The following is a 10347-nucleotide window of genomic DNA, read 5'->3' as shown; positions in this document are numbered from 1 at the left end:
ATCCCAACATGAGACTTCTTATGGCTAAATCAACCTTGTTTCTTAAGTATCTCATGGATCTGACCATGGAAAAGGTCAGATTCACAAGATTACTTCAGTCATACTACCTTGACAGACCTAAGTTAAAGCTTATGAATGTAATAATAATAAAAGAAGATGATTGTTCATAAGTTTAACCATATTGAAGGTTAAACACATAAATCATTAAAGGACTTCAGCTCAAAATCCTAGCAGCCTCATCTTCTTTCCCAAAACCTGTAAATCCTACCTCAAAATCTTTCAGAACCAATTGGTCTGGCTAAACCAATAGGCTACATCTTATGATCAGACATCCAAAAGACAAATGAAAACAACATTTTGGAATGAAAAAGAATCAGATGAAGGAGAGAAAGAAATCATTATGAACTGAACCTAAATATTGTTATAAGATATCTATTGCTGCTATTTTGACACCGCTTTTCTACATTCTGAAATGCACAGAAAGACACATGAAAAAGCTGATGAAAAGTAATGAACAACACATTAATTTCTACTGTTGACACATGCATCCATACACATATAGTCATGAATAACATCAGATTGCACAAGTAGAGTCATTCTCATAGCCAAAATATGGTTACATACCTAGAGATGATTCAAACAAGACCAAATAAAGGTCATTAGAACAGTTGATTCTTCCAGAATAGTGAGCAACAGCAGGCAGCCAAACAAACAACCAAATCAGAAACCAACTTCAGCTTTCAAAAACCCAGAGATTTCAACTTAAGAAGACCAAGAGAAGTTCTTCTAATTCAAGTCATTTTCAGCTTTTCTTAAAACCAAAGAGGAAAGTTTTTCTCAAAGTTTGAAACATAGTCTTTTCAGCAGAAGAATGATTTTTTGTGCAGTAAACTAGTGCTGGAAAAATCTCTGTATTAGAGTGAGTGATGTTCCCTTTTATAGGGTGTGCAAGAAATGGCATCAAAGGGAATATTCTAACCTAAATTCCTAAATTTCAGAATAGTACAGCCCTTTCTATACAACTGTCTATCCTTTTTCTTATCCACTATCAGCATTTTTTGCTAAGGATAGAGATAACTGTCCTAAATACTAGAACCTTCTGATTTCAGCCTAAGTGAAAGTCCAATTTTACCCTCTAGGTTATCCCTTATTTCAGTTTTACCTAGGTTCTTTTAATTCAAAGCAAGTCCCTAAGTTATATTGATTGCCAAATTAAGCCAAACAAAACTAGAAAGCATCAGAAAAACCCAATTAATGCTGAAACAAAAACATCCCGATTTCATTCTATTTTAAAACTAACATATTGATCAATAAAGGTTGCTAATCTAATTAATCCTAAAGAATACTAATTTCAAACTAAACTGATGACAGAAAAAGAGTGAATAAATTAACTACACCTGATTAAGGACTTGAGCATAAAATGAAAGAAAATGGAAACCTAATTACTCCAGCTCACGAGATTCGAACATGTTTTCATCAATTAAATATTTAACAGAAACATAAAGAAGAAGAGAATAATTAAGTTGTCTATGCCTCTAACATTAACCCTAATTAATCTAATGCAATCAAAATTAAAGCTACCATATTCAACATACTTCAGTTGACATATGAAACCAAATCATAATAAGCTCATGAAATCAAACCAGACTTAAAGGCTAACTAAAACGATGCATTCACACTAAAATATCTGAAAGTGCTAATTATTCTAATAAGCTAGATTAATCTGGAATTAATAGTAAATCAGCAAAACCTAATGAAACTTGAACAAAACAAACTGGAGTAACTAATGCATTCTAGAACAAAAAAAATTACTAACTAAACAATCAAATTTACAGAACTGAAAATCAAATTACGAAGAACACTGACTCATCTTTTGAAAAAGAAAGAGGGAGAAAGAAAGAAGAAAAGAAGAATGGGAAATACAAGTGAAAAAAACTTACCATTGGGACTGGAAAAAACAAAAGAAGCTTATGAAGCCCGTGCTCGCCTTGACCAACAGAGGTCTTTTCCTCCAAGGGATCCAGCTCTACATGGTTTTGACTGGATCTCCTTGAGAGAAAAGACTTCTGAAAGCCTAAACTCAAAGGAAGAAGAAGCATCGAAGCTTTGGGGTTGATTTGAGAAGATTAGTTTATTTTTTATTTTTTTGGGTTGAATCTTAGATCCGAGATTTGAGCTATTCAGTAGGTATTTGAAGAAAATTGATTAGGAATTTAGGATGAGGAGGGGACGAGGATCCCATGTTGTGAATTTGGGGCTCTTTGGGCGACTTAGGGTTTCAGCCAACTTCTTCGATTCAAGATTCAAAGAGCTCGGCGGGGATTCGAGGAAAGAGGAGTAGATATTTGGAGGGAAGAGATGGAGGGGAATTTGTGGTGTTATTTTCAAAGTGATTGGACCACCGGAACCGCCGTGAGGCGATTTCCGGTGGGTGGTTTGTGGTGGAGCGGCGATGGAGTATAGGGGCGGCTACGGTTTGGTGTTTTGAGATATGGGAGAGACTGAGTGAGGGTTGAATTAGGGGTGGTGGTGGTCACATTAGGACAGTTATATGGTAAAGTACATATCAGTTCCGGGCCATTGGATTGATAAGATCCAACGGCTTGGATCAATTTGGGATAAAACAGGGTCGTTTGGGGTCACATGAAATTGACCGGGTGAACCAATTTTGGGCCTAGTTATTTGGACGGGTTTGGGATAAAAATTGGGCTCTTTTAGGTTCCAATTCCGGAAATTACCCACTTCTTTTTTCTCTTATTTTCAAATTCTTTTCTTTCTTTCTTCTTTCTCTCTCTTTTATTTTAATTAAAAATCCTAAATTACCTAGAACATGAAAAATTAAACTAATTAATTAATTACAAAATTATAAAAGCTACTTTAATCCTAAATTAAAAGGGGAAAATCAATAAAAAGGAAAAAAATGTAGAAATTGGCCAATTTTGTGATTTTTATTTTTAATAAAGCAAATAATTAATTAATTAATCCTAAAAATTACAAAAATAAATCCTAAATGCAATGCATAATATTTTGGTATTTTTCATAATTTAAATAAAACTTAAACATGCACAAAAATTTAAATAGTTAAATAAAAATCCTACAAAAATCCCTAAAATAACAAATAATTAAAAGAAGAAATCTAATTATTGGAATTCTATAGGAGTAACCCATGTGGGGCAAAAATCACGTGCTCATAGCTGTCATTCTTTGTTTGGAGACACGGAGGGTATTCGGGCAAAGATAAAATGAGCAATTATGAGGGATTTTTGCCCGTTTGAAACTCCATGAGAAATAATTTTTGAAAAGAGTCTGACCGAACCTTGCTTCAAAGGTTGCCTACGTATCCTTGGCTATAAAGGAATCCGGTCAGTGTAGTTCTGGAAGTTTTGGTAGCTGGGACTACTGAGAAAGCTGTGATTTCACTACTGTTGCTGCTGTTTCTACTTGCTGAGCTCCTTATTACACCAAAATTGAAAGAAAAAAGCTAACCTAGCTAAACCTATCAACTACGAGTTAAAAGATTCCTATCTATAAATCTCTTGAGGGTAGATCTTGACTCTTAGCTGGTTCGAGCTGTGGACTCCGATCTGAATCTTGATGCTCGTCTATTGTAGGTGGTAGTTCTTTCTTCAGCTTTGGGTCAAGGCGGGATATGTGAAGCTTGTGACTTTAATCATATCTTGGGCAGTCCGCATCTTTCTCCGCTTTAACCTTTTGAATCCACTTCTTTTGTTTTTTTCCTTATTTTCTTTGTTCTGGATTAAGACTCATTCTTTTGGTCATCTTGAATCTTGTGCCTCGAGGCAAAACCTGCCCAGACACCCAAAACAAACAAACGAACAAAATCTTTCTGCCCCAGTTTTCACTGGGAAATTTTCGTGAGTTATTTGCAACTAAAATATACATTATTTCTCTATTGAAAACAATAAAATAAAGGTTGTATGTTTAAGAGGAATGATTTAGGGAATGGATCCCTATATTTAAAAACTAAACTTAGGGATTGGAGCCCTAATGTTGGTGAAAGGCGACTAGGGAATGGAGGCCCTATGTCTAAAAACTCAGCTCAGGGATTGGATCCCTAATGTTGGCAAAAGGTGACTAGGGAATGGAGGCCCTATGTCTAAAAATCTCAACTCAGGGATTGGAGCCCTAATGTTGGTAAAAGGCGACTAAGGAATAGAGGCCCTATGCCTAAAAATCTCAACTCAGGGATTGGAGCCCTAATGTTGGCAAAAGGCGACTAGAGAATGAAGGCCCTATGTCTAAAAACGCAACTCAGGGATTGGAGCCCTAATGTTGGTAAAAGGCGATTAGGGAATGGAGGCCCTATGTCTAAAAAAAATCTCAACTCAGGGATTGAAGCCCTAATGTTGGTAAAAAGCAACTAGGGAATGGAGTCCCTATGTCTAAAAAAATCTTAACTCAGGGATTGGAGCCGTAATGTCGGTAAAAGGCGACTAGGGAATGGAGGCCATATGTCAAAAAATTCAACTCAGGGGTTGGAGCACTGATGTTGGTAAAAGGCGACTAGGGAATGGAGGCCGTATGCCTAAAAAAATCTCAACTCAGGGATTGGAGCCCTAATGTTGGTAAAAGGCGACTAGGGAATGAACGCCCTATGTCTAAAAAAAAATCTCAACTCAGGGATTGGAGCCCTAATGTTGGTAAAAGGGGACTAGGGAATGGAGGCCTTATGTTTAAAAAAATCTCAACTCAGGTATTAGAGTTCTAATATTAGTAAAAGGCGACTAGGGAATGGAGGCCCTATGTCTAAAAACTCAACTCAAGGGTTGGAGCCCTAATGTTGGTAAAAGGCGACTAGGGAATGGAGGCCCTATGTCTAAAAAAATCTCAACTCAGGGATATGAGCCCTAATGTTGGTAAAAGGTGACTAGGGAATGGAGGCCCTATGTCTAAATACTCAACTCAGGGGTTGGAGCCCTAATGATGGTAAAAGGTGACTGGGGAATGAAGGCCCTATGTTTAAAAGTCCAACTCAGGGATTGGAGCCCTAATGTTGGTAAATATCGACTAGGAATGGAGGTCCAATATCTAAAAACTCAACTTAGGGGTTGGAGCCCTAATGTTGGTAAAAGGTGACTAGGGAATGGAGGCCCTATGTCTAAAAACTCAAATCAGGGGTTGGAGCCCTAATGTTGGTAAAAGGCGACTAGGGAATGGAGGTCCTATATCTAAAAACTCAACTCAGGGGTTGGAGCCCTAATGTTGGTAAAAGGTGACTAGGGAATGGGGCTCCTATGTCTAAAAACTCAACTCAGGGGTTGGAGCCCTAATGTTGGTAAAAGGCGACTAGGGAATGGAGGCCCTGTGTCTAAAACTCAACTCAGGGATTGGAGACCTAATGTTGGTAAAAGGCGACTAGGGAATGGAGGCCCTATGTCTAAAAATCTCAACTCAGGGTTTGGAGCCCTAATGTTGGTAAAAAAGGCGACTAGGGAATGAAGGCCATATGTTTAAATATCTCAATTCAGGGATTGAAGCCCTAATGTTGGCAAAAAAGGCGTAAAAGATTGAGGTTGGGAGTCCCAAGCTAACAATTTTTTTTCTTCTCTTTCCTTTTTTCAATTTCCATTTTTCAGTAAAATATGGGAAAGAAACTTGGAGTGATCTTCCCTTATTTGGAGTGGTTGTTGCGGCAAGCCATTTCTAACTCTTGCGCATCTTTTCCCTTTCGGTTTCACCTGTTTCTCGCTCGGTTGCTTTGGGTTGCACCTGTTTCAACTTTCAAACAAAGAACAATTGTTAGTTTGAAACGGTGGTTGGTTTTGTGGCCTTCATTGTTTTTAACTACTTGATCTTGGCTCAGCTCTTTTTGGTGAGAACCTCTGCTGCTTGCTAGCTTTTCTGAAGATTGATCTCTATCCAAAAACCAAGAAGCTCAACTTTTCAAAATTTCTCATGACGTCTTATAGGCTTTGGCCCTTTCATTTTATTCTTCCTCTAGGGGCTTAGACTTGGGATTTCTTTTCATTTTCAATAAACTTCGATCTCAAAGCATCAGTTATCATGGCCAGTCAGGATCGACTTGATGTACCCACTAAGGATGGGTACTTTTATTTGGACTTGGCTTTTTTTAAGCAGAACCATGTAAAACCAATCTTGCCATCTTTTCTTTGCATTAGCTTTGAAACAAAGTTAGACCGAAAGGGATTCAAGGAAAAGTAAACAAAGGACAAGAAAATGAATTTAAGGAGAAGTGTCCCTTTCGGGGAAGAAGAAACGAACTTATCTAGGATGCATGCAGACTTTAAATAGACATGACATGCTTCTTGACCTGGATACCCGATCCGCACAACTAATCCAACTTCTCACATACCCATTGCGACCCGTATTTTTTAAACCAAGGAAACTTGCCAGGACCCTTTCAGTACCAGTGGTGGTGAGGGGTTCTTTCTTTTCGACTAACGGCGCACTTTTTGGGTTTTCGCCAATAGACGTTTCTCATTTCTCTTCTCACCATTGCCTTATAGTGCTCTTTTATAAGTTTTCACTAACAAGACTCTCTCGTTTTATTTCTCTCATCTTGATTTCACCGGATCCAAAATACCGCGTTCTCCGATTTTGAAAAACCTTTTGCCGATTAATCAGAAAGACTTGAATCAGGTTTGGGTAAAATCATTATAACATCTACTCCAATTTCACTTTTGGGGGGAAATTGTATTTTTGTTTCGGTGTGACTGAACCCTAGAGAGAGGCTGCCTACGTATCCTTTCGGTATCAAGTCGAACATAGTTCAGGAAAACATTTTTATTTTGTTGTTGTTGTTGTTATTGTTGTTGTTGTTGTTGTTGTTGTTGTTGTTGTTGTTGTTGTTGTTGTTGTTGTTTTTAGAGTTCCAAAAAGGGTAATGAAATAAAAGTAACCAGCTCAAAGGGTTAGCAAAAGGATTGGAGTGTTTGGGGTAGCGAGAATGAAAGCCTTCATCATCCCAATCGAATAGTGCTATTGCTGCAGAAGGACTAGACATAGTACCTTTTGACCGCATCAGCATTCACAGCTGCCTCGGGATCATTTAGTTCGATATCTCCCAAGTACAATTCTCCTCTGGGCAATATCTTTCTGATGATGTATGGGCCTTTCCAATTGGGAGCAAATTTCCCTTTTGCTTCTTGATGTTGGGGAAGAATATGCCTTAGAACGAGTTGCCCCACTTCAAAATTTCTGGGCCATACTTTCTTGATGTAAGCACGGGCCATTCATTGTTGGTACAACTACCCGTGGCAGACTGCGGCCATTCGCTTCTCATCAATCAGGGTTAACTGCTCTAGGCAGGCTTTGATCCACTCACTGTCTTCAATTTCAGCTTCCACAATGATCCGGAGAAAAGGGATTTCTACTTCCGCGGGTATTATGACTTCAGTGCCATAAACCAAAAGGTGAGGGGTTGCTCCGACCGACATGCGCACAGTAGTGCGATACCCCAACAATGCAAAAGGCAACTTTTCATGCCACTGCCTGGAACTTTGAATCATCTTTCTCAAAATCTTTTTGATGTTCTTATTTGCTGCTTCAACGACACCGTTGGCTTTGGGACGGTAAGGAGTAGAGTTCTTATGTGTTATCTTGAATTGCTCACATATCTCCCATATCAAATGACTACTCAAGTTTGCAGCATTATCTGTGATAATAGTTGCAGGGATACCGAAACGACAAATAAGATTGGAGTGCACAAAATCTACCACAACTTTCTTGGTGACAGATTTGAGAGTGATTGCTTCAACCCATTTTATGAAATAGTCAATGGCGACCAATATGAATTTGTGCCCATTTGAGGCTTTTGGCTCAATCGGCCCAATGACGTCCATGCCTTAAACCACAAATGGCCAAGGTACTGACATAGGATGCAGTTCTTTGGGTGGTGCATGAATCAAATCCCCGTGCACCTGACACTGATGACATTTCCGAACAAAACTGAAGCAGTCTTTTTCCATGGTCATCTAGTAATAACCCGCTCAAAGGATTTTCTTTGCCAAAACATACCCGTTTATGTGGGAACCGCACACTCCTGCGTGCACTTCGTACATTATTCTTCCGGCATCTTCTGCGTCAACACATCTTAACAAATTAAGGTTTGGAGTTCTTTTGTATAGGACATCACCACTCAGAAAAAAACCACTTACGTGCCGTCTGATGGTTCTCTTTCGTTCCCCACTGGCTTGCTCGGGGTATTCTTGTGTTTTAAGAAATCATTTGATGTCATGGTACCATGGCTGAATATTTGGTTCTGCCTCAACCGTATTGCAGTAATCGTGCCTTTACCGGATTTGGATTTCCAAAGGATCAATGTGAGCATTGCCTGGGTATGGCAGCATCGAGGCCAAAGTAGCAAGTGCATCAACTAATTCATTGTGACAGCAAGGGATGTACCTGAATTCTATTCACTTGAATCGCTTGCCAAGATCTTCCACATGTTGCCTATAAGGAATAAGCTTGACATCTCGGGTTTTCCATTCTCCTTGAGCTTGTCGGATAATTAAATCTGAGTCTCCCATGATTAACAATTCTTCGACATCTTGGTCGATTGCCATGTTCATACCCATAATGCAGGCTTCATACTCGGCGGTATTGTTTGTGTAGAAAAACCGAAGTCGGGCTATGGCTGGATAATGCTGGCTGATGGGTGAGATCAAGATTGCCCCAATTCCAACACCTTTTGCGTTCACCGCCCCATTAAAGAACATTTTCCAAGCATGGGTGTCTTCAGATATTGCCTCAACTGAATTTACCTCTTCACCTGGAAAGTAAGTACTCAAAGGTTGGTATTCATCATCAACCGGGTTCTCAGCTAAATGATCTACTAATGCCTGAGCTTTCATTGTCGTGCGAGTGACACAGATTATGTCAAACTCTGGGAGCAAGATCTGCCACTTTGCTAATCTCCCAGTGGGCATTGGTTTCTGGAATATGTATTTTAAAGGATCCAACCTAGTTATGAGGTAAGTGGTGTAAGCTTGCAAATAATGCCTCAGCTTCTGAGCGACCCATGTCAAAGCGCAACAAGTTCTTTCCAATAAAGTGTACTTGGCTTCATAACCGGTAAACTTCTTTCTCAGATAGAAAATGATCTGCTCTTTCTTTTCGGTAGCTTCATTTTTTCCGAGGAAACAACCGAAATATTTTTCCAAGACTGTTAAATACAATAAAAGAGGCCTCCCTAGCTCCGGTGGGACAAATACCGGCGGATTCGATAGATATTCTTTGATTTTATCAAAAGCGTCTTGGCACTCGTTTGTCCATTTGATTGCCTCATCTTTCTTCAACAATTTGAATATGGGTTCACACGTGGATGTCAACTGAGCAATGAATCGGCTGATGTAATTCAATCTTCCCAACAAACTCATAACATCTTTCTTGGTTCTTGGAGGAGGCAACTCTCGAATAGACTTTATCTTTGTTGGGTCCAACTCGATGCCCCTCTGACTGACTATGAATCCCAAAAGTTTATTGGATGGTACCCCAAATGCACATTTGGATGGGTTCAGCTTCAAATCATATTTACGCAACCGCTCAAAGAACTTTCTCAAGTCCCGAACGTGGTCATCCTGGGTTTTGGATTTTATGATTACATCGTCCACGTACACCTCTATCTCTTGGTGCATCATATCATGAAAAATGGCAGTCATGGCTCTCAAGTAGGTTTCCACGGCATTCTTCGGACCAAATGGCATGACTCTGTAACAGTATGTACCCTAAGGTGTGGTAAAAGCTATCTTTTCTGTATCTTCTTCATACATCAATACCAGGTGATATCCTGTGTAACAATCCACGAAGCACTGTATCTCATGTTTGGCGTAGTTGTCAACAAGGATGTGGATGTTCGGAAAAGGGAAGTTATTTTTGGGACTTTCCTTGTTTAAATCTCTGTAATCCACACACACTCGAATTTTCTCGTCCTTCTTTGGCACTGGAACTACATTGGCTAACCATGTGGTGTATCAAACCACTCGGATCACCCCCGCTTTCAACTGTTTTGTGACCTCTTCTTTAATCTTGTCACTGATATCGGTTTTAAACATTCTTTGCTTTTGCTGGACAGGGGGACAATGGGGGTAAGTTGGCAACTTATGAACCACCAAATCAACACTTAGTCCTGGCATGTCATTGTATGACCAAGCAAACACATCTAAACAAAAGTTGGATCAATGCGTCCCGGGTTTTCTCATCTATGTGAATGCTTATCTTCGTTTCCCTGACTTCTTCAGAACTACCCAAATTAACCGGCTCAGCATCATTCAAGTTCGGCTTAGGTTTATTCTCAAACTGTTCCAATTCCTGATTTATTTCCCTAAAAGCCTCTTCTTCATCATATTCCGGTTCTTGGTTCATTAT

The sequence above is a fragment of the Nicotiana sylvestris genome, chromosome 2, assembly GCF_000393655.2.
Source record: "Nicotiana sylvestris chromosome 2, ASM39365v2, whole genome shotgun sequence".
In the NCBI taxonomy this organism is placed as follows: domain Eukaryota; kingdom Viridiplantae; phylum Streptophyta; class Magnoliopsida; order Solanales; family Solanaceae; genus Nicotiana; species Nicotiana sylvestris.
The sequence above is the reverse complement of the archived record's forward strand: the minus strand, read 5'-3'. Positions refer to the sequence as shown.